Here is a 25402-nt window from a genome sequence, read left to right as displayed (position 1 = left end):
CTGATTACAGCTACCTATGTGCTGCCTTCAGGAGCATCACCCCTTTACCCCTAAAAATTGTTTGGAAGCAAGCTAAAAGGCATATTGTAATAGATATAAAAGTTAAGTAGGTTCTGAATGATGGCCTAATTATTTTCTTGAGCATGGGATGCATAGTAGCTTTTAGTGCTAGGACCTTGTCTTTCTACTTCAGATGCTTCAAGGTCCCATGTTTTGCCAAGTATAATATGTACCTGTTGGGAACTACCCTGCCTGGTTTCAGAAGCTGTACTCCCCCATGGCTAAGGCTAAGTAAAGGACCTTGGGACCATACGCCACTTAGGAGACAAAGCTTATCTTTCTTGTATGGGCACCACCTTTGCCCCCTTTCTCTTCACCCTGCTTGGCCCAGAGGCAGATGACTTAGCCAATAACAGGTAAGATTCCTCAAAAGAGGGATGACCTAAGACAGGCACGGTCATGAAGGGGCCCTCAAGGAAGGACTTGGGGAACTATAGAAAAAGTGGTTGATGGACCTTCGCCTCTTGGCTTTGACATAGCCGGAGTCCTCATTCTGTCTGCAAGAAGTCTCCAATCTCTTGGCTGCCTTATTTCCCCTGCCTGATTTAAGCCTGAAACAATGCGTTAAGCTTGAAACAATGCTGGAGGTGAGTGAGGCCCTGTGCTGGAAAGGGCAGGTTCCCTAAGGCTATCAGGCCTAAGAAAGAATGCATAAAATCTCATGAAACCTACTTTGCTAATACCCTCAATTTAAATGATAAGTGTCCAAGTGGGAAGTTTTTTCCCCAAAGTTTTACGGCCCTTTAAGTATCTGACCTTGACTCAGAATAAGCCCTCAGAGTTCTCTAAATTTTATCTATTGTTTAATTATTTCTGCCTGACAATGACTGATGAGCTTTACATATACCCTGTATTCCTGTGCAAACCCAATAAAAGCCTGTCAAGGCAAGGCTTGAGGCGCTTGAAGGCTTTTCTCCTCTTGAGAGAAGCCTTGCCATCCCTTTTCCTCCACAGGTCTCGTAGTCCATGTGAATTTGTCACATCTCATCCATAATGCTGGGGACCCCAGGAGCTGGGATCCACGTCATGTACCCACATTTTTGGCGCAAACTTTCAGGGGAAATAAAAAACTTTTGTTTTAGTTTTTAATTTCAATTATTTAGTTATATTTAGATACTTGGTTTTGTATTATAAAGAAATTTTAGCATTTATTTTTTAATATATTATGGTACAAGAAATTTTATGTGACAAATAATTACAAAATATAAAAACAGACAGATATATTTCAGATAATATGCACACTTATTTTTCCCTCAAAAGCTTGGGCAAAAAAGTACACATTAGACATGGCAAAATACAGTATGTTGTTTTTCCTTCTTTGTATGTTTTAAAATCTTACTTCGTAATTCTTAATGCTGTAGCCTCAACTTTCCTAATTTACCTCATAAGGTTGTGTTTGAATGATTAAATAGAAATGATGAGTCTGAAATTGCTTAGTTTAACACCTGGCCACAGAAGAAAATCTACAGATTCTAGTAATTTCCTCTTCTCTACATTTGTTTCATATTTTAAATTGTAAAATTTGACCTACAAAGAAGTGAATGTTACTGTATTAATTTAAAAGGCTGTAATCAGGATGGTAAGGAAATAACTAACAGGCAGACATTTTGGGAAGCCATCAAGGAAGTTATCTGTCATCTTCAATTACTTGAAAAAACATGTAGAGACTCCAAGATGGAGGCTTTACTCTAGGCTGCATGTTTCTTGACTTCTGTGAAGAGGAAGGAAAACTCGTGGATCGGTGGAGAAACAGAGCAAGTGAACTAGATTACCGAATCACTTTTGAACGCAGGACATCAAAACTTATTGCGATCATTGAAAAACCAGACGGTAAGGAGACTGCTTCAGGACAAAAGGGACCCAGGGATCAGCATGGGGACCAGGGGTGTGCAGTCCCAAGGCCTGGTGCTCCCGGGTCTGCCTCAGGGCTCCCGGGAGAGGGGAGTCCCTGTTCCCTCCCCCGAATACGGGGGCAACTCCAGGGGAGAACTTGTTGCTTGAAGACACAGAGAGCCCAGTTGGACCAGGAAAAAAATCACCCAGGGACTGTGAACACCCACCCAGAGTCCCAGGAGAAGTGAGGGCCTCCAGCCAGCATGACCAGAGGCGGCCTGGAAGAGCGCCCGCACCCCTAGCCCAGTGGGCGTGTGAATCGGTGGAAAACTCAGAGCCGGGAAAGGGTGCAGCGTTCTCAGGTTTCTGGAGCCTGCAGTTCTGAACTGTGGAAGCGCACACCCCATTGGGAAGCCTGATTCTCGCTCTGTGATCCCGGAAGGGACGCAGCGCATTCCTACAGCATGAAACTCAAAAATTTCCAGCCAGCCGACAAGGGGCAGCCAGAAAATGCGCCCGCACCCCTAGTCTGGTGGGAGTGTGGATCGGCTGAAAACCTAGACATCGTAACCCCAATCCAGGAAAGGGAGCGGGCGTTCCCAGGTTTCCGGAGCATGCAGTGATGAACTGGGGAAGTGCGCGCCCCATTGGGAATCCTGACTCTTGTGCTGTGAACCTGGAAGGGTCGCGGCGCTTAGGGCGTTCCTAGAGACTGAAACTCTAAAGTTTGGTGGAGTGGCACGCCCTTCTACGACTCCCAAGGAGGACACAGTGAATCTCAAAATGTCGTGGGTGCCTCCTGAGATCATAGAGCTGGATCCCTGCAGGGACCCCAGAGTCTGGAAGAAATGTGGCAGTGAGCTCGGGAGAGCGAGTGTGCTCGGGAGCACCCAGGGTACCTAAGAGACTTGCTGAGATCTGGCTGGGAAGAGAGAGAAGCATTTCAAAGGTCCTTCAGCCAGCTGAAGCCAGCAAGATCACAAAAACTGGTCTGGCCAGTTAGAAACCAACAAGAGGTTTTTTTATTTTGTTTTGTTTGGTTTTGTTTGGTTTGGTTTGGTTTTTGTGGCTGTTGTTGGGTGACTGATTTTATCTTGTGTTTTAAGTGACATTTTACTTTTCAATTTTTATTATTTTTATATCTCTCAATCCTTTATGTTTCTCTTCCATTCACCCTAATATTCTTTCCACTCCAAATTTATCTCTCCTGCACTCCATCTTCTGCTTTTCTTTCTTTTTTTTTTTTAAATCTTGGAAGTTACTGTAAATTTGTATTATCTTTTTCTCACCTTTCTGACATTTTTTATTTTAATAATATTTTGGTATTCTTTTTCTTTTTGTATAATCTTCTTTGCTTGGCTGGTTATACTGTCATTTGATAGGTTCCCCCTGGTATCTCAGTCACAGTGTGTTGATAATTTACTATCCTTCATCTGTGTTCCATTAATACACCTCTCAAGGTTATATACTCTTTATTCTTGTTATCTAGATCTCATCGATTCTGCCACAAGACTCTCACTTTACTATTACTGTTAATAAGACCTAGTCCATACAATTGTAAATACTACTCAATAGCCCTACCGGATCTCAGCCCACTTTGCAATTTCCTGAACTATACTATTGTGGGGGTTCTCTCTATTCTTTTACACACTACTCTGTATACTAATCTTTAATCCAACCCTACCTTAGAATCTGACCTCCCACAACCTCACAGCTTTCTAGATCCAACTAACAATCCTCTCCTCCCCAATAACAGTCTTACCTTCTTTCCATCCTTTCTAAAATGTGGATAGTGGGGTGAAGGATCACGGTTAACACTATAAGGAGCCAAAGGATAACCCATCTCTTCTCCACTGGCTGCTAATGTAAATATCATAGTACACTGTCTTGCTGTCTTAAACCATTTCGACTTACTCCTCCAAAGGATCACAAAAAAAGAGTAGGGAGAAGCTGTGAACACCAGGTTACACAAAGGAGATTGCACCACTAAATCTCACAAGTACTCTACCACAGAAGTTCACACCATAATTGCAGGGAACCAGAACAGATCAATTTAAGACACAGAGGCTAACAAGAAACCAATGAACAATGAGAAAACAAAGGAAAAATCCCCAACTGAAGGGAAAAGAGGAAGCCTCAGGAAAATAGCTAAATGGAATAGAGGCAACTCAACTATCAGATAGTGAGTTCAAAACAATGATTATCAGGAAGTTCAATGAACTCACAATGAGCTATCAGAAATTAGAGGGAAGCAACAACAATCTCACTGCAAACTATATAAACATGAAAAAGGAAATAGAAACTCTCAACAAAGGCGAAGAGGAAATGAAGAATACAATTTCTAAACTGAAGAACACAGTAGAAGGAATGAAAAGCAGGATCAATGAAGCAGAAGATCGGATTAGCGAGCTAGAGGACAAAGCAGAAAACAACATCCAGAAAGAGCAAGAAAAGGAAAAGAGGCTCAGAAAGAATAAAGAGGGATTAAGAGAAATGCAAGACAATATGAAACATAATAATATCCGTACAACAGGGATACCAGAAGGAGAAGAAGAAGAGCAAGGGATCGAAAACCTAGTTGAAAAACTTATGAAGGAAAACTTCCCTAATTTGATGAGAGAACAAGTCACACAAATCCAGGAAACACAGAGAGTCCCAATCAAGAGGAACCCACAGAGGCCCACCCCAAGGCACATCATAATTAAAATGGCAAAATTTCAAGACAAAGAGAGAATCTTAAAGGCAGCAAGGGAAAAACAGGTAGTAACATACAAGGGAGCCCCAATAAGGCTAACAGCTGACTTCTTAATGGAAACACTCCAAGCCAGAAGAGAACAGCAAGAAATACTCCAAGTAATCAGAACCAGAGGTCTGCAACCAAGGCTACTTTATCCAGCAAGGCTCTCAATCAAGATAGAAGGCCAAATAAGAAGCTTCCCAGACAAACGAAGTCTAAAAGAATACACCTCCACCAAACCAGCTCTGCAAGAGATTCTATAGGGAGTGCTTTAAGGAAGGGAAGGAAAAGAGAGGAAGAGAGAGGAACACACGTACATAAAGGCAATGAATAAGTACCTATCAATAATAAACTTAAACATAAATGGATTAAATGCTCCAATCAAAAGACATAGAATAGCTAAAAGGATAAGAAAAAATGACCCACAGGCATGCTGCCTACAAGAGACCCACCTCCGGTTAGAAGACCTCCACAGGCTGAAAGGAAGGGCTGGAAACAAATCTTCCAAGCAAATGGACAGGAAAAAAAAGCCGGGGTAGCAATACTCATATCAGACAAAATAGACTTCCAAAAAAGGTCCATAAAGAGAGGCCCAGAAGGTCACTTCATAATACTCAAGGGAAGAATCCACCAGGAAGATATAAATATTGTAAATATATATGCACCCAACATAGGAGCACCCAAATACATCAAGAAAATCTTAGAGGACTTCAAGAAAGATATGGACAGGAACACAATTATAGTGGGGGATTTTAACACCCCTCTATCAAAAATGGACAGATCTTCCAAACAAAAATATCAACAAAGATATTGTGGCATTGAACAATACCCTTGATGAAATGGACTTTACTGATATATACAGAGCCCTCCATCCAAAAGAAGCTAAATATACATTCTTTTCAAATGTACATGGAACATTTTCAAAGAAAGACCACATGATAGGACACCAAACAAGCCTCAAGAATTTCAAGAAAACTGAAATCATACCAAGCATTTTCTCGGACCGCAAGGGACTGAAGTTAGAAACCAACCCCAAGGAAAAAAACCCAAAAGGCTCAAAATCATGGAGATTAAATAGCATGCTATTAAACAATGAATGGGTCAAGAATGAAATTAGGGAAGAAATCAAAAGGTTTCTGGAAACAAATGAAAACGAACTCACAACAACCCAAAACTTATGGGACACAGCCAAGGCAGTCCTGAGAGGGAAGTTCATAGCAATACAGGCCCACCTAGAAAAGTTAGAAACATTCCAAACAAACAACCTAACCCTACGTCTACAAGAACTCGAGGAACAAAAACAAAGACAGCCCAATGCAAGCAGAAGGAAGAAAATAACCAAGATCAGAGCAGAATTAAATGACATAGAGACTAAAAGCACAATTCTAAGGATCAATGAATCCAAGAGCTGGTTCTTTGAAAAGATAAACAAAATCAACAGGCCTTTAAGCAGACTCATCAAGAAAAAAAGAGAGAAGACCCAAACAAACACAATCAGAAATGAAAGAGGCGAGATTACAACAGATACCACAGAAATACAAAGGATTGTAAGAAATTACTACAAAGAGCTGTATGCCAAGAAATTTGAAAACCTAGGTGAAATGGACAAATTTCTAGAAAGATATAATCTTCCAAAACTCAATGAAAAAGAAACAGAAAGCCTGAACAGACCAGTAACTGCAAAAGAAATTGAAGCAGTAATCAAAAAGCTCCCAACACACAAAAGCCCAGGTCCGGATGGTTTCACAGGAGAATCCTACAAAGTATTTAAGGAAGGGCTAACCCCTATCCTTCACAGACTATTCCAAAACATCCAAAAAGATGGGAGTCTCCCAAACTCTTTTTATGAGGCCAACATCATCCTAATTCCAAAACCAGATAAAGACACAACAAAGAAAGAAAACTACAGGCCAATATCACTGATGAACATTGACACTAAAATCCTGGACAAAATACTGGCAAACCTCGTCCAACAATATATTAAAAAGATCATACACCATGACCAAGTGGGATTTATCCCAGGGATGCAAGGATGGTTCAATATTCGCAAATCAGTAAATGTAAATCATCACATAAACAAAAGCAAAGACAAAAACCACATGATTATATCAATTGATGCAGAAAAAGCATTTGATAAGGTACAGACCCATTCATGATAAAAACACTCAGCAAAGTGGGAATAGAGGGAGCATTCCTCAACATAATAAAGGCCATATATGAGAGACCTCCAGCCAACATCATTCTCAATGGGCAAAAATTAAAATCTTTTCCACTAAGATCAGGAACAAGACAAGGCTGTCCACTTTCACCACTTCTATTCAATATAGTACTGAAAGTTTTAGCCACAGCGATCAGACAAGAAAAACAAGTAAAAGGCATCCAAATCAGAAAGGAGGAAACAAAACTGTCACTGTTTGCAGATGACATGATAGTACACATAGAAGATCCTATAGACTCCACCAAAAAACTGCTTGACCTAATAAATGAATTCAGCAGTACAACTGGATACAAAGTCAATATCCAGAAATCAAAGGCATTTCTGTAGTCCAACAATGAAACAGCAGAAGCAGAGATCAAAGAAAAAATCCCATTTGAAATAGCAAGAAGAAAAATAAAATATCTAGGAATAAACCTAACCAAAGAGGTAAAAGACCTGTATTTAGAAAACTACATAACACTCAGGAAAGAAATCAAGGAAGACACAAACAAATGGAAACATACACCGTGTTCATGGATTGACAGAATTAATATCATCAAAATGTCCACACTACCCAAAGCAATTTACACATTCAATGCAATACCTATTAGAGTACCAACGGCATATTTCACAGACACAAAACAAACACTTCAAAAATTTATATGGAATCATAAACGACCCCGAATAGCTGCTGCAATTTTGAGAAAGAAGAGTAAAGTAGGAGGGATCACAATACCCGACACTAAACTATACTACAAGGCCACTGTAATCAAAACAGCCTGGTACTGGCATAAAAACAGGCACATGGAACAGATGGAACCAATGGAACAGAATAGAGAGCCCAGAAATAAACCCAAGTCTCTATGGTCAATTAATACTTTACAAAGGAGGCAGCAACATAAAATGGGGTAAAAATAGCCTCTTCAACAAATGGTGTTGGGAGAACTGGACAGCCACGTGCAAAAAAATGAAACTTGAACACCAACTTACACCACATACAAAAATAAATTCAAGGTGGATAAAGACTTAAATATAAAACGTGACACCATTAAAGTCCTAGAGGAGAACGTAGGTAGGAAAATCTCAGATATTTCACACAGAAACTTTTTTACTGACTTGTCTCCTAGAGCAAGGGACATAAAGGAAAGAATAAACAAACGGGACCTCATTAAAATTAAAAGCTTCTGCACAGCTAAAGAAAACAGTAAAGAAAAAATATGGGAAAACATATTTGCCAATGATACCTCATAGAAGGGTTTAATCTCCAAAATATATAAAGAATTTACATGACTACACTCTAAGAAGACAAGTAACCCAGTTAAAAAATGGGCAAAGGACTTGAACAGACACTTCTCCAAGGAGGACATACAGAAAATCCAAAGACACATGAAATGATGTTCAATATCGCTAGCTATCAGAGAGATGTAAATTAAAATCACAATGAGATACCACTTCACACCAGTCAGAATGGCCATCATAAACAATGCAACAAACAACATGTGTTGGAGAGGCTGTGGAGAAAAGGGTTCCCTAGTGCAATGTTGGTGGGACTGCAGACTGGTACAACCACTATGGAAAGCAGTATGGAACTTCCTCAGAAAACTAAAAATGGATCTGCCTTTTGGCCCTGAGATTCCACTGCTGGGACTCTATCCTAAGAATACTAAAACACCAATCCAAAAAAACCTATGCATCACAATGTTCATAGCAGCACAATTTACAATAGCTAGATGCTGGAAGCAACCAAGATGCCCATCAGTAAATGAATGGATCAAAAAACTATGGTACATTTACACAATGGAATTCTACGCAGGAGAAAGAAAGAAGGAGCTCCTACCCTTTGCAACAGCGTGGATGGAGCTGGAAAACATCATGCTAAGGGAAACAAGTCAGGCAGTGAATGACAAATACCATATGATCTCACCTTTAACAGGAACCTAAATAATAAAACAAAGAAACAAGCAAAACATAACCAAAGACACTGAAATAGAGGACAGGCTGACAGTGACCACAGGGAAGAGTGGAGGGAATTTCAGGGGACATTGGGAAGGGTTCATGGGAAAAAACTTAAAGGACTCATGGACAAAAACTAGGGGGAGGGTGTTAATGGGAGGGAAGTGGGAGTTTTGGGAGGGGGGCTGGATTGGGGGTAAAAGGGAGAAAACTGTATTTGAACAATGATTAAAATAAAATTAAAAAAAGAAAAAAGATGTAGATAAAATGACTACTCTAAATTTTGTCAGTGAATGCATCATTTGACAAATACTCAAAAATATGTTCATATACTAAGTGTTTCTCCAGAGAGCAAATTGGGAACAAAGAGAAGTCAAAGGACAAGAGACTTCAGTTTAAAACAAGGATAGACTTTTAAATTAAGATATCAAAAAAAACGATGCAAATTTACATAAAATCATTACAAGTGTTTAAGCAATGGCTAGTGGTTGGGTAATTTTGAGATTTTTGTAAAGGGTGGAAGAATATACTAGATGACCTTTTAAGGACCATTCTAACTACATGAGAGATGATGCATTTTATATACATAATCCAAAACCAGAATTTTTATTTTCACATATAATTTTCTCACTGAAAATAAATGCTTAAGAGTACTGAAAGAGTATGGAAGCAACTCAAATGCCACAAGGTATCCAAAGTTACTGGTTCAATTTCATGACAATATTTATATATCAGCTATATCTGTCTATTAAGAGTTTGGATAAGGAACACTTCAGGTTATAAAAATTATTGCTCTTTTGAGCAGGAAAATTACAATTACAGCAACAGTGTCATTACCATCAGCATACACATCATATACCCAACGTTATAAAAACGAACTGGGAACTATCCTTACTTTAAAAAATCATTTCAAAGATGAATCATATAAAATATGGACACTGACAGAGTTTAAAAGTCCAAGTAAATGAAAGAAGAGAGGAAGGAAACTAATTATAAAAAAAAATTGATTTCAGCAATCTGCAGGAATGTAGGAAGTCAAGACAGTTGGTATACCCCCATTCAGAGAAATAAAGGAATGTTCAAGAGAAATGAAAATTAGCCTTTACTAGTAGCACTTTTTCTTATTTAAGCAAACTCATGTGATCTTTGGTTTAACCTAAAGCATTCTATATACCTCTTCCCACCTCCCATAGAGGTAAAGGGCTGACAAACTACATTAACAATGATAATTTGATAATTATGTAACAAATTATCAGGTAACAAACATGATTTTTCCAAGAGTAGGTTTACAGTTGTAAGTATGCAAAAACAGTTTATTCTTGTATTATTTTTTGTTATGGCATTCTTTTCCATATAAACAACTGTAAACCTACTTTTGCTCCACCCTATATTAACCTTCTATTAATTACTTTTGGTTTACTCTCATAAAAGTGGACAAAAAAAGACACAACACCCCTAGCACAATATTCCTAAAGAAGTGGACATAGTATCTGTCTGGATAGTACCTCTTCCTCTATAGGGAACCTCCTCTCTTTATTATTATTATTTATTTTAGAAAGAGGAGAAGCAAGGGAGAAAAAAATGGAGAGAAACATGGATATGAGAGAGAACCATCGATTAGCTGCCTTGTGTACATGTCCCAGTTGGGAACTGAAACTGACCTGCAACCCAGCCAGGTGCCCTGACCAGGAATCGAACCAGTGACCCTTCTGTTTGCAGGATGACGCCCACCAACTGAGCCACACTAGCCGGGCTCCATACTGCATTATAACAGGACTATAAATCAAGTTGTTCCACCTTACTCAAAAGCAGAGCAAGAGACTCAGAGCACCCAGAATACTCCATTTCTTGGGCTCTTCTGGTAGGGCTAATGAAGAAGATTGGCTGGCTCTTCCTGCTGTTTGGAGAAGAACTGAAATCTGGAGACGAAGATGACTACTACATGAAGAATCTGTCAGAAGAAAGTAGCAGAGCCGAGGAAGGGAAAGAAAAAATAGCAAAATTTTGTTTTGCTTAAGGTAGGCAAAATTGGATTTCTGGCTTTTGCAACTGTTAAAGGGTCCTAATACCTACAATATATTTCTATTTGCTTCTTGTGGTTGAGAAAGGAATAGTTTCTCACTGCTTAATTGCAGAATAAAGAGGAAGGTGACTACCACTGCCATAAACTATTGAGTCTGCTTCAGTGCTAGGCATTTGGAAGAATTAAGAACAGAAATTTAGCTATTATTCCAAACCCCACAAAAAGAACCATGGCAAATTAGAAAAATTAAGCATGGTTCATGGTTAACATCATCATAATAAAATGCATAGCACTCTGCAAAGAACTTGTATCCAGAACACACAAAGAACTCTTTTGACTCAATAATGAGGAGAAAACCCAGTTTTTAAAAAATAGGCAAAAGATTTAAGTAGACATTTTGCTAAAGAAAATATGTGAATGGCTAATAAGCACATGAAAAGATGCTCAAACACCATCAGTCATTAAGGTAATGAAAATTAAAACCACAATGAGATACCATTTTATACTCACCAGAATTACAATGACGATGACAATGATGATACAACTGTTGGTAGAGATGCAGAGAAACTGGAACCTTCAAACATCACTGCTGGGAATCCAAAATGTGCACTTTGGAAAACAGTTTGGCACTTTCTTTTTTTTATTGTTGTTCAAGTACAGTTGTCTCCATTCCCCCCCCATCACTCTCCCCCACTCCATTGAACTCCACCTCCTACCCTCAATCCTATCCCCCCTTGGCTTTGTCCACAGGTCCTTCATACATGTTCCTTGAAGATCCTTCCTCTTCTTTCCCCCATTATCCCCGCCGGCTCCCCGCTGGTTACTGTCAGTTTGTTCTTTATTTCAACATCTCTGGTTGTATTTTTGCTTGCTTGTTTGTTTTGTTGATTAGGTTCCACTTATAGGTGAGATCATATGGTATTTGTCTTTCATTGCCTGGCTCATTTCACTTAGCATAATGCTCTCCAGTTCAGTCTGGCACTTTCTTAAAAGGTTAAACATAAATATACCATCCAAATAAATAAGCAATTAAAAATAAATTAAAAGGCAAAAAATTAAAGAAACAAAACAAAAAATTGAAAAAGAAAAAATAAAATAAAATAAAAAATTTTAAAGAATATACAAACAAACCACCCAATGAAGCAATCCACTCCTAGGCATTTTCTTAGGTGTTATAATAGTATTATGGTTATACAGGAGTATGCCATTAATTTTTGAAGATGCAAGCTGAATTACACAAAGATAAATTCTCATGTCTCCAACCTTCTTTCAAATAACTTAGGAAAATACAGCATTTATACTTAGACAAAGCAAATGTGGCAAAACAATTATTGGTAATTGGTGAATAAAGGCATTTAATATACAACTCAAAGTTTTTTGTAGGATTGAAATGTTTCAAAATTCAGTGTTGGGGGTAGGGAGTGAACTCTTATTTTAAAACATAACCAAATGGAAAAGGAACAACCAAAGCAATTCTCTGTGCATTTCAGAAAAAGGTACATAATTGATGTTTGAAGACCTTAATCGCTGGTCTATATGATAACATAGAGAAAATAACAGAGGGAACAAATAGGAACTAAAAATAATTATGCAGAAACTTAGCAAACTGAAGTTTTGTGAAAACGCTATTGCTAACAAATACTTTTTGAAATAATTTAAGACAAAGCAACATAGTTATGAGTTTGTGCTGAAATCTTAAGTTATGGGCATGTTCAAGATGAAGGTGCTGAAATCTTAAGTTATGGGTATGGATATGGATATAGGTATGGGTATGGGTATAGGTATGGATATGACGGTCAATAAAGAGCACTCATCCCACTTATGTCTCTTGGCTGATATAAAGAACAACTGACATCATGTACACAAAAGTGCTAGGTTTCAATTTTTTAAAATTTCGTTTCTTATACCTTGCTGGTAAGAGTAAGAATAGAAACACTGTATTGAACCTAGCATCATTTTGGTTACTCTTGTCCATCCATAATTGGAGTTCCTCATTTTGTAGTCAATAACGCACTAACAATTCTTCAAAACATTGTCAGTGTTCATTATAATTTCCCTTCACTTACACTAACAGGCGAACAGGTGTTTTGTCTTACTACTTGCTATGCCACAATATGTAATACATGCTTTTAACAATTTAAAGTTTTAACAGCTTGAAACTCATCAGACAAACCAGTGTAAACAGAAATCGTCAGATTCAAAAGAAAGGTTCACTTGGAAGTTCAAATATAAAGAAACATTCATAATTTTCAAAATAAAAAATACATTCTTTAGAGAGAGCCTGAGGAAAGAATGAGGGGGCTATTAAGTACTTTTAGTAAAATGCTGCCTTTGTCTTGTGTGGAACACCAGAGTATGCTCTTTAGTAAATATTTTTTAAAGGTAAAGGTAGAGATGCTTTGTTGTAGCTAAAACAATTCTTAATCATAAAAATTCTGAAATTCCTATATTTCTTTTCATACACTCTGAATTGTTTACCAACTTATTTTTGTTTTCAAGTGTGGTTTTATTTCCCTTCTCACCTTCTCTTCCAAAAAAGGAAAGAGGAGAGGAGGAAAGAAGGAAGAAGATGGAGGAGGAGGAGGGTTCTGCCAATGAACTGAGCAGAAATCTAGTATTTTATATGCCTTTTAAGCTGTGTAACTTAAGATTTGTATACTTGATAATTTGTTTTATTATATAATTGATAAAATGGTGATATTTATTAATGTTAGTTCAACTGGGAATGTGTGGTTATAGTTCTGTGGGAGAAACAATTTGTCAGTGTCCACCAGCTTGAAAAAAATGTAGTGTGAGAACTTAAACATGCGAATAATTAGTAAAGTGTATTTATGAAACAAAGAAAGAAAGAATTCTTAGAAGTGAACCTTGAACTAAAATGTCTAAGAAAAACCCAGGATATGCTAAGATGAAGCATTACTTCAAACACATAGTACAGCTTAGACACAGTACACCAGCAGATAAAAAACAGAAATCATTACCACTGGGACTGTTATAATAAAAAAGATGTGTGGAGAAACAGGAACAAAATTCAGGACTGGCTGCATAAACTGGGAAACCATGGAGCAGTTCTAACCTTGCTTGTACTTTGTTGCTGCCCACCAAAGAACTAAGCCTTTCCTGCCTCTTACCACATCCATCTCATTAAGCATCTCTTAATATAGATAATGAAGGACTGCAGTCTAAGAAAGGCACATCCCTAGCTAAATTAACATACAATTATACATCTTTGTATATCCACAGAGAAAATATAATAAAGCAATCAACATATCTATTGAAAACATGTAATACTGCTATTTCGCATTGTTCTGGAGATATTAATCAATGCAATTAGATAAGATAAACAATGAGAGTCATAAGTATTGGAAAAGAAAAGGATAAAATTTCTATCTACAGGTGACCTTACAGTATATCTAGATCTAAGAGAAGCAATGATTTAAGTAACTCAAAGAATAAGGATTCAGCAAGGTAGCAGTAAATCTCCAGAAATTAGCTAATATTGATATATATGAATAATAACCAGTTAAAAGATAGAATGGTTAGAAAACTCTGTAATAGTACAACAAATAATAAAATTCTTATGAATAAACCTAAGTGTTCAAAACTTATATGAAGATTTAAGAAAATGAAAAGACATCACTTACTCTAAGTTGTCTCAACACCATCCATATATCAGTTCTAAGTTAAATCATAAGTTTGATGTGGTTCCAATAAAAATGAGCTTTTTAACAGACTTAGACAAACTGATGCTAAAGTTCATATGAAAAGATAAAATATGCAAGATTAGCAGTAAAAACACTGAAGAAAAGGAGCTAAAATGGCAGATTAGTCCTACCAGATAGTAAATCATACTATAAAGCCTCTATGATTAAGAGTGTGGTAACTGGTACATGAATAGCCAGACAATCCAACAGAATAAAATACACTGAACTACATATAGAAATCTTTTATATGACTAAGGGGGAAAGGGTTTTTTTGTTTTTTAAAGAAATGGCATTGGACAACTGGATAATCATATGAAAAAAGATAAAATTAGATGCATTCTCACACCACATACCAAAATATACTCCAAATGGATCAGAGAACTGTGAAAAAAATGAAACTCTATTAGCACTAGAAGAAAGCATAGATGAATTCCTCTATAACCTGGTAGGGAAAGGCTTTCTAATTATAACTAAAAATCCAGATGTGATAAATTTAACATGAATATATTTGGCTACTTAAAAACAAACTTTTGCATAGCAAAAACAAAAACAATCCACTGTAAGCAATGCCAAAGGACGAGTGGGCAAAATATTTGCAACATATGTCAAAATTAGATGGCTAATATTCTTAAATATAAAGAACTTAAAAAATATGAGGAAATAAAGACCAAAAATTATTTAGAAAATAGACAATATGAAACACACAATTTTAAAATGTTAAGAAATGGTCCTTAAACACACACAAAAAGTTCAATTCACTGGTACCAAGAGGAATACAAATTTCAACTACACCAGGACACCATTTCTCACTCATGAGAGTGGCAGAAATAAGAGCATGGCAACATACTCTGTTGGTCAGACTGTGGCACTTCCCCCCCCTTTGCTTTCTTATTTTCTTTTTATTTTTTTCCTTTTTTGTTCTTCTATAATACAAAAAATATAGGGTATGGGGGGATAAATGGTGCTGGAAGGAGAAAACGTGGGTGATGAGCACAATACAATATGCAGATGATGTATTATGGACCTCAGTTCTTGAGTTTGGCAAAAAACAAACAAAAAACAAACAAAAATTCAAAGCCAGGAACTCAAATTATAAGTAAGTTTATTTAGAAAGTTACAGAGGTAGTAAAAGTGAGCCACAGAAGAAATGGGCTAAGGAAACAAATCACAGAGGCAAAGAACGGCCCCTGGAGCATAGGAGAGAGGAAGGCCAAAGTGTGGGAAGGGAAAGGAAAGGTGGGGCGTGCTCCTGGGAAGGAGAGCACCAAGACTGTGACACTCCTATACCCTACTGCTAGAATTCAAAATAGTACAAGTAACTGCATATGGAGAGGAATTTGGCAATGTCTAATAAATCTCATACATGCATTTATCTTGAAGATATATCTCCAACAATACAAAAACACACATGGTATGCAAAGTTATTCATTATAACATCATCTGTAATAGAAAAATATAGAAAAATACTTAAATGTCCAAGCATAGAAGAATGGTTGAATAAACCACAATACATACAATGGAGTACTCTGCAGTTTAAATGAAAGTTATTTAATTTATCAGTTTTTTCAAGTAGCTTCAAAATTATTAGGGCATAAATACATATTAAGTTGTTTGGACCTAACTACTTAAGAAATTAAACTGTTATGTGTTTCTTTTGACCTAGGGATGCTGTGAAAAAACAGCTGACATAACAAGGCTGCCACAAACTGAGAAAGTCTGAGTTTTGATAAAGGCCTGTGAAGATTTTTTTAAGAGTGTATGTGTATGTAGTTATAAGGTTACAGTGGATTGTGGTTAACAAAATTTACAATAGGCACATGAAGACACTGTCCATAATATACTAAGAGCTGTAATATACTTTATGGTAGCACATAAGAAGAGCAACTAGCCCAGTCTTGAGAGTTGCTTTTCATTTGTTTTGTTTCTTTCTGCAGAAGAATGTTAAGAGAAAGAATATAATCAAGATACACTTTTTGGAGACATATAACTTAACTTGTGTTCTGAAGTACCAGTAAGAGTATACTAGACTAGGGGAAGAAGTGGCTATAATTACAGGAAGAGGAAATGGGGGACTGAGAAAAATAGTAGATTCCAGAAGCTTGGTATTATGGGAACTAATATCCTGGAAGGAGAAAAAAAGATGAGGCTATGAGGTTAAGGAAGGAACAGGTTTTGAAGGTTCTCTATATGAAAGTAAGGATAGAGATGTGCCACAGCTTTAGTAGCAATGGCTTCTCCCTCTAGGTGTGAACTTCACCAGCCCCTCCCCCAGAAAACTGTTGCAGTCGGCCAGCATCTGCTGCACTGTAACCGTGTGTGACCGAAACCATGTGCGACCTAAAGGTGGTGAATAAAAATGTCGATATGCTGGAGGAAATGCAACAGGACTCCGTGGAATGTGCTACTTAGGAGAAAGCTTCTCCTATGTTATATTGGAGAAATACAACATAGAGAAGGATATTGTGGCCCATATTAATAAGGAGTTTGACAAGAAGTATAAACCCACCTGGCACTGAATTGTGGGGAGGAACTTCGGCAGTTACGTGACATGAATCCAAACACTTCATCTACTTCTACCTGGGTCAAGTGGTCATTCTTCTGTTCAAATCTGGTTTGAAAGTGGGCGGTACCACACCCTCAGTGATCCACCCAAAAACAAGGATTGCAGCCTAAATTCCAAATACCAGAGACTGAAATCTTCAGTCTTGCCTAAAGGAACACCTTGATCTTGAACCTTCATTGCGTTAATTTGTACAGGGCATTCTCTGTACTCATTTGTTGTGGTTATAAAACAATTAGCAAAACAGCTTACATTTGTATTTGTTTTCTATTCCGTACCTCTCTGCTCCATGTACTTGCTCCATGTACTTCCTCCTCAAAATCCATTCCTTTCCCCCAAAAATAAATGCTGGAGAACTTAAAGAAAAAAAAGGTAAGTAAGTAAAGATAAAAGGAGTTTGGATTTTATTTTATTAATGGGCAAGAAGGAGCTGCAAAAGGTTTTAAGCAGGGCAGTATGATGACCGCTCTAACCAAGTGTGGAGAATAGAAGGGGAGGAGATGGTAGCAGGGAGCAAACAGAGGCTAAAAGGTTGCTGCAGTAATCCCGTGTAGATCTAGACAGAGCAGCTGAACCAAAGCATTTGCAATCACTCCGTGGTGTGGAAAGCTCTATTTCAATGCATTACTGTGCTAGCTACTCAACTGCTTAAGAACAGAGAAGCAAGAGACCTTGTGGTTTAGATAACCACAATCATGGTTTTTGTGAAAATCTGGGATCTTTGCCTCACCTTCACAATGCAGTTGGGAGAAATCATTTCATAATCTTGCTGTTTTATTCTTCAAGGTGATACTGTCAAACCCTGATATTTGGCTTCAGTAAGTGAATTTAGCAATGAAACTAGGTCCCACATTTCAAAGAGATTATGTGTGTCGAGGGTTATACCTACTGTATCTCATATAGGACTCTAGCTGTGAAAGCCTTTGAGAATAGTATTATATAAAAACAGACACAAAGATCAATGGAACAGAATAGAGAGCGCAGAAATAAACCCACACCTTTACAGTCAATTTTAATATTTGACAGAGGAAGCAAATACATACAATGGGTTAAAGACAGTATTGGGAAAATTATCTAAGTCCAGAAAAATGACCTTAGACATCACACAAAAGAAATTCAAAATGAATAAACTGAAATATTAGACTTGAAACCATAAATATCCTAGAAGAAAACATAGGCAGCAAAATCTTGGACACTGCTCATAGCAATATTTTTTTTCTGATTTACCACCTCAGACAAGGTTAACAAAAGAAAAAATAAAAGAGACTACATCAAACTAAAAAGGTTTTGCACAGCAAAGGAAACCATCAACAAAATCAAAGACAACCCACTGAATGGGAGAACATATTCACTGATATATCTGTAAGGGGTTAATATTCAAAATTTATAAAAAAACTTATAAAACTCAACACACACACACACACACACAAAAATCCAATTAAAAATGGGCAAAGGACCTGAATGGACACTCTGCGAAGAGGACATACAGATAGTTAATAGACATATGAAAATATGCTCAATGTCACTAATCCTCAGAGAAATGCAAATGAAAACCACAATTAAATATCACCTCACACCTGTCAGAATGGCTATTATCAATAAACAGCAAGTGCTGGGGAGGATGTGGAGAAAATGGAACCCTTTTGCACTGTTGGTGGGAATACAAATTGGTGCAGACACTGTAGAAAGTAGTATGGAGTTACCTCAAAAAATTAAAAATGGAACTGCTTTATGACACAGTGACTCCACTTCTGGGAATTTATTCAAAGAAACCTGAAACACTAATTCTAAAGTATATAAGCACCCCTGTGTTCAGTGCAGTGTTACTACAATAGCCAAGATTTGGAAGCAGTCCAAGTGTCTGCTAGTAGATAAGTGGATATAACTATGGTAAATTACACAATGGACTACTACTCAGTCACAAAAAAAAAAGAAAAGAAAATTTTTCCTTTTGCCACAGTGTAGACAGACCAGGAGAACATTATGCTAAGTGAAATAAGCCAGTCAGAAAGACAAATATCATACGACTTCATTCATATGTGGAATCTAATGAACAAACTGAACAAGCAAAATAGAGACTCATAGATAGCAGACTGATATAGCTCTGGGGGGTCAGGTTGGGAGGTGCAGGAATATAGACATATACAACAGTGTGGTGATTGTGGGGGAAGGGTAGAGGTCAAAGAGGTCATAATGGGAATAAATAAAAAATACAATAAAAAATTTTTAAAGAATAGTATTATAGTATTTTATGGAAATTTGCTTTTTTGGCTTATACAGACTACCTTCTGGACATTGAAGAATTAAGTCCTCACCTCCATGTACATTTAAATCAAAAGTACAAATTCTCTTGTAAAATTTACTCTCAAGTCTTTTAAAAACTCAGAGCTTTAATTTCACTTTTTTTCTATATTACAAAGAAATCCTAATGAGTGCAATAAAGTGTCTTAGAGCTAAAAAGAAAACACAGGATAACTGTTACTACTGAGGGCTTGATAATGAGTTGTTTTTTACATAGAGCTATGTAGTTAAAGGAAAAGAACAAGAGTAGAACACATCTGTCTGAACTAAGCCCATTCAAAAGTGTTTTTTGATACATCAAGGCTGAGGGTTTGATTCCCAGACAGGGCACATACAAGAAACAAGCAATGAATACATAAGTAGAACAATAATTGATGTTTCTCTCTCTTTCTTCGTCTCTCTCTAAAATCAATAAATCAAATCAATCAAAAACTGCACAGGTTTAGAAAGAGTGAAGAGAATTTTTCCAGCACCAAATAGCAATTAGACCTTACAAGAATCTTACTCTTTCAGCCTCCATATTAAACCCAAAGAGAAAATGATATATGGTATGAAATGGTAAAAACAGACCCAGTACACCTTAGCTTCTTTTATCGTTCTTCCCAATTCCCCATAACCTCTCTCCCATCTCAGTTAGTGACAGATAAACCAATACCCCTTCAGGAAAGGTTACTACAAGTAGGTTTTCAAAAGTCCTGTCAAATCTCAAATACTGATACTTCAGAGGTAAAAAGCAGTGATCAAACACCGGAGTTGAGTTCCTAATACTCTTTTCCCACAATATTTATACGAACAATGCCCAACCACTTTTTTCATCACCACACACATAGAAAGTTGTGTTTATAGGCACAATGGAGATAAACAGAAAAGTGGCTGCTGCCTTGGGCCACCACCTGGCTAAAGTTACTAGCAACCCCAGCCCCCACAGGACCAAGTGCTGAGATCAGAATCTCATTTTCCTCAGCCTTTTAGGATTAACTGTAATAACAAACTCAGAATCTTTACTTTCAAATCCAGACTCTGTTCCACACTAGCTGCCTAGACACCTGCAAATAATTTCACTTTGTAAAGTGTAGGAATACCTCTCTTACAGAGGCATTATTGAGATTAGAAATAATATAAGCAAAGCTTTTATCAAAGGGCTAGGCAGGCAATGTATAAAGACTGTTGTTATCAGGAGGGTTGATGAATTCAAAAAGAGAAATCTGACCTCTCTATAGTGGTAATGTCAATGAGGTAAGAAATTGCAGGCTTTCCTCTCCTTAGATGTCTAAGAATTAAAACATTTTGTAAAAGAGTGGAAACCATATTTTACTTCTGTAAAATCAATCATTTTTCTCATTAACAGCCTCTTTTTCTAGTATTTTTAAAGTGGTTTTCCTTGCCACCTCACTAGTAAAGACTACCAGTACATATTACACTGAATATACATACACAAGAAATGATTCTGGTACATTTATTTACCTTCTGTAGAAGCTAAGCTTGGAAAACCAGCGCAGACCACCACCAAATATTTGTAAAGGAAAGAAGGTATCAGCACTTCTCTATCTGGATCTCCCTGAAGTGAAAATAACCCAACTATCTATAGATAAAAATTGTCCTCCCCAACAAATGGTAGACAAGATTTTCCTATAATTAGCCCTTTTCCCCTGAAGGTCCTGTGAAGAAAGTGTTGTATGAAGAATTGCTTCAAAATAGACAATACAGATGACTGCACACTCAGCAGACACTCTAGAGAACAGCATCTGGGTCTCTGAAAAGAAATATGAACATAGCTATTGGTAAATTACGCCAAGGTCATATCGGATGCCATAGGATTTCACGTATCCATGGGGAAAATGAGCCACCACAAGCACTTTGGTGATTCACCTCATTTTCTAAACAGTGGTAACTCAACCCAAACTTAAACCTACTATCACCAGTTAAATCACTACTTGATAACCTTGAACAAACATGTTCAAGTAGTAAACCTTTAACACTATACAAATTATTATAATACGCAGACACAATGCCCCAAATATAATTTTAACCTCTCAGGGAATGAGAGTTTTGCAAGGACAGCAAAGAATTCTTCTTAAAATGTTCTTTGACCATGCTAAAAAACAAAGTCTGCATGTGTCAGGAAACTGGAATAAAAATACAAACAAAAAAACTCTAGCCCAATAAAATGACTCCTGGAAGGCAACTGTGAGCTCACCTACACTTTCACTCATTCAATGAAGAAATGAATGAATGGCCCTAGCCCCAGTAGCTCAGTTGGTTAAGAGGGTCATCCCAATACAGGAAGGTCACGGGGTCCATCTTTGGTCAGGGCACATACAAGAAGCAATCAATGAATCCATAAAAAAGTGGAACAACAAACCGATGTTTCTCTCCCCTCACCTTTCTCTCTCTAAAAAGCAACAAATAATTTTTTTTAAAAAAGAAAGTAATGAATAACTTCTATGTTCTAGGCCACATTACCTCAAAACACAGATGAGTAAGACATGGCTTCTGCACTGAAGAAATTCAAAGTCTAAAAATAATGTTTTAGAGTCAGAGTTATTTTACAGTAACAGTATTAATAAAGATAGAAAAACATAAACTAATAAGATTAAATAGATGAATAAACCTAAGCTAAAATGAATGAATGCCTTCTGTGAGTTCACTAAAGAAATTTGTTACCCAATTTTTGGAACATGATTAAAGTTGTGATTTACTTTCAGAACAGGAATTAACTTATAACACCTATTTTATAAAGGTTCCCCGCCACCACCACCAAACACACTTTGTAAATTAGGTGTTTTTCGGCGCGACACGTAGGGCGTGGCACTGGAGTTCTCACACAACTTCCATGATACCTGGATGAGCTCCCACAAGCCTGGACATTCTGGTTTCCAAAGCAAAGGCCAGTTAACTCCTTAATTCTCCTTAAACCTTAAAACAATACTGCGAGATCGCCGCCGCCCACTTACACACATATACCAGACTAATGCATACAAATCACACCTTCCACTTCTGGAAAACCTTTAGGAACGGACTACAGAGAAAACGCCCCTCAGTCAAAATACCTATATTCTCCTCTTCGGGAGCTGGTTTTAGGGGCTGGATTACCCGAATATGTGTCAAACTTGTGCAAGAAGCCCAGTTCAGTGCGGAAAATCTAACGACTTCAGTCTGAAAAAGCTATTCCTTTAACTGACACAAAACCCTGATGGAGATGCCTCTGAAAAGCAACTGCTGTACAACAGCCAAATAGTCGAAAGAGAAGGAAGGAGGGGAAAGGGGCGGAATGAGGCGCTGGGACTTCGGCAGCGGGGTCGCGGGCACCGCCCAGGAGGGGTCTCCCGAGAGTAGGGCCAGAGATGGGGTGACTAGCCGACGGGGCCAACTTGGAAGGAGTGCCGGGTGCGGGGAACCTCGCCTCAGTCGCCTGCCCTCGGAGATGCATTCGCCCTCCCAGCAGCGAGCACGGCGCCCGGATTCCATCCCAGGCTCGTCCCCGGGCAGAACGTGGGGCGTGAAATCCCCCTAGCAAGCCCAGCAGGTGGGCCTCGAGCGGCCCCCCACCCCAGCCCTCCATCGCTCACCTGCACCGCACACGAGTCCACCGCCCCGCGGGCACCGGAAACCCGCGCTAGCTGGCTTGAGCGATGAGTCCACAGCCCCTGACCGGAAGGCTCCTCGCCGGGAGATACAGAGAGGAATCCGACGGGTTGCGGCGGAGCCTGGGAAGGGGAGGAGGAGGAAGATGGGGAGGAGGCGAACTCGGTACGCCCCGCTCACAGGAGTTCCACCCTCCTCGGGGCTGCTCTGCAGCAGCAACCGTAGAGCACTTCCGGGGCGCTGGAGAGCGGGGCAGGCCGGCGGGGGAGGGACTTCCTGTTTTGGGGCGTAGCTCTGAGTCTGGGGGACCCCAGCTGAAGAACAAAGGTAGGGAGGGTGGGGCTATCCAGCGTCTACCTTTTGTAGGTTGCTGGCTGTCTCTGTTTTTTGTTCGGGCGGTCCTAACGTTAGGTCCCAATCTTAGAGGAAATCACGTCCCAGGAACCCGGTAGTGACTACGGCCTCGTGGAGTTTCCCCAGACCTCGTCGTCGGCGCCGCAACGTCCTTGTCTCTCTTCTGGGGACTAAAACGGGGTTCTTGGGGAAAGGAGGGAGACCCAAGGACGCCATCTTGCTTCTAGGGAGCAGCTCCTTCTCCTGGGGGCGACCTAAGGTGGAGGCTGCTGCCTTCTGCGGCCGCGGTTTTCTGGAGTGGAGCCTTCGGCGTGCCTCGTCGCTGGCAGAATTCTAGGAGATGGGTCAGTCGCCTGCTCAGGCTAGAGGGTCTCGGTGGTTGCCTCGGACCTCACATCGAACTGCTGTGACTAGTCGCCTCCTTGGAAGGTCCAGAGCCTATTATGAAGGGACTGGAGCCTCTTAAGACACTGCAGGTGTAGTGTGGCCCCGAGTTCATCCTGCGGCCCTATCCCGTGATTTGGTAGCCTGAGTTAGAAGTAGTTCCACAAAATCAGTTGCTTTGTTTAAATCATTACACAGGTTCGCAATAGATCATTTGCCTAACATTTGTTAGCAGCTACAGAGCCTTAGCTCTTGACTACACCCTGCCCCACATTTGAGTACCAACTCCGTGCTTGGTATTACCCATTCAGTGGGTAGACAGACATGAAAACAAAATTTTAATTGGAAGTATACGGAGCAAGAACACATAACTTTACTGTGTGTTAGATTTTAAAGGTAAATAGGGGTTTCCCTGCACACAAATAAGCAATGGATAGCAAATACGATCCTAACAGGTCATGCAGCACAGGGATAAATAATGTGTTAGGAAATCAAGAGTGGTAATTACAGGACTTAAATGTTCAAGCCTGAGTTTCTAAAAACATTGAGGCTGGAAAAGTAGAAGGCAAATCATGAGAACTCTTCCACAGTAAGGCAACGAATAGAGTAATGACCCTCGATTCGTACAGGCTGTAATCACCCTCTATACTTGTACAAGCTATGGGTGGGGGGACAGGTTATTTGGGAGGAGTGCTTGTAGATAGGAGGCCATTACAGGAATAAAAGATGAAAAGACCATTATGTAAGTGACAGTAATCATGCAAAGATGAATTCCTAAAATATTCAGGAGGCTAAATCGACTGATTTTGATAATTGATTGCGGGGGGTCAGGTGCTGGGTGAGAGGAGACTGGAAATGATGCCATTTAGCTTTTTGGGAAGGATAAAGGTAGGTTGTACCAAATGAGACAACAAACAGTGGGGATGGGATGGGAGATGGGGTGCAGTAAATGAGTGCCAATTTGGACCTGGTGAGTTTGAGTACCAGCGGTGTGGTCACACTGCAGTTGCTACATGGATCTAGAGCTCTGAGAGAATCTAGGCTGAATTTAGGAAAACCCCAGTTTTGTAGTACCACATCCAGGCAAAGGGCAGTCTCTATTGAGCACAGTTTCAGAATCACTTCTCCTTTCTCCCTACATTTTCTTGGAAAAATTGCTAAAATTGTAACCATTGAAAAAAAATCCCCATGTGGTGATTTATGCCCATCCATAGACTAATAATACTCAAATGCTTAATGGTCTAAGGATCATAAAGATTAGGCTTACAGGGAACTGAATATGGCAATGTTAACTAGGATAGCAGCATAAACTCATAAAATGATATGTTATTTTAATAAAAAGTTTTTTAAGTTTGCTCATTGACATTAGCTTAGTAAAGCTGGCCACAGATAAAGGATTCAGAATGGCAAGTTGTGCAAATAACTGCTGAATGAAGAACTAGAAGGAGGATGACTTCAAGAATGAGCAATGGGAACACAATGAAAGACAACTTGAAATTCATTAGCCTGTTTCGGTTGTGTCTTGGTTGTCACAGCTGTGCTAACCTGGCTTAAAGCAGTCAGAAATAGAATGGATCACTTTGAACAGAGGCTTCAGAAACCACAAATAGTAAAAACCCTGCAAATAATAGCTACAGTGTAAAAAAATTACTAGTTCTTATTCTTTATTCTTATAGAGCAGCATTTTGAACACACAAAAAAGGGGACTCTC

General features: G+C 38.7%; 1 protein-coding gene and 1 pseudogene across 1 annotated transcript in view; one reads left to right on the top strand and one right to left on the bottom strand.

Annotated features, from left to right (window-relative positions):
• Nucleotides 1-23180, bottom strand: part of RALA (RAS like proto-oncogene A) — a 97067-nt gene extending 73887 nt beyond the window's left edge. The window contains exon 1 of the mRNA XM_028525635.2: nucleotides 22938-23180. The gene's annotated coding sequence lies outside the window, so the exon portion shown is untranslated. The remainder of the gene's footprint in view (nucleotides 1-22937) is intronic.
• On the top strand, nucleotides 16821-17314 carry LOC114507977 (annotated as a pseudogene).
• Nucleotides 23181-25402: the final 2222 nt, after the last annotated feature.

This window comes from Phyllostomus discolor, chromosome 10, assembly GCF_004126475.2.
Source record: "Phyllostomus discolor isolate MPI-MPIP mPhyDis1 chromosome 10, mPhyDis1.pri.v3, whole genome shotgun sequence".
NCBI lineage: Eukaryota > Metazoa > Chordata > Mammalia > Chiroptera > Phyllostomidae > Phyllostomus > Phyllostomus discolor.
This window is presented reverse-complemented; position numbering and strand designations above follow the sequence as displayed.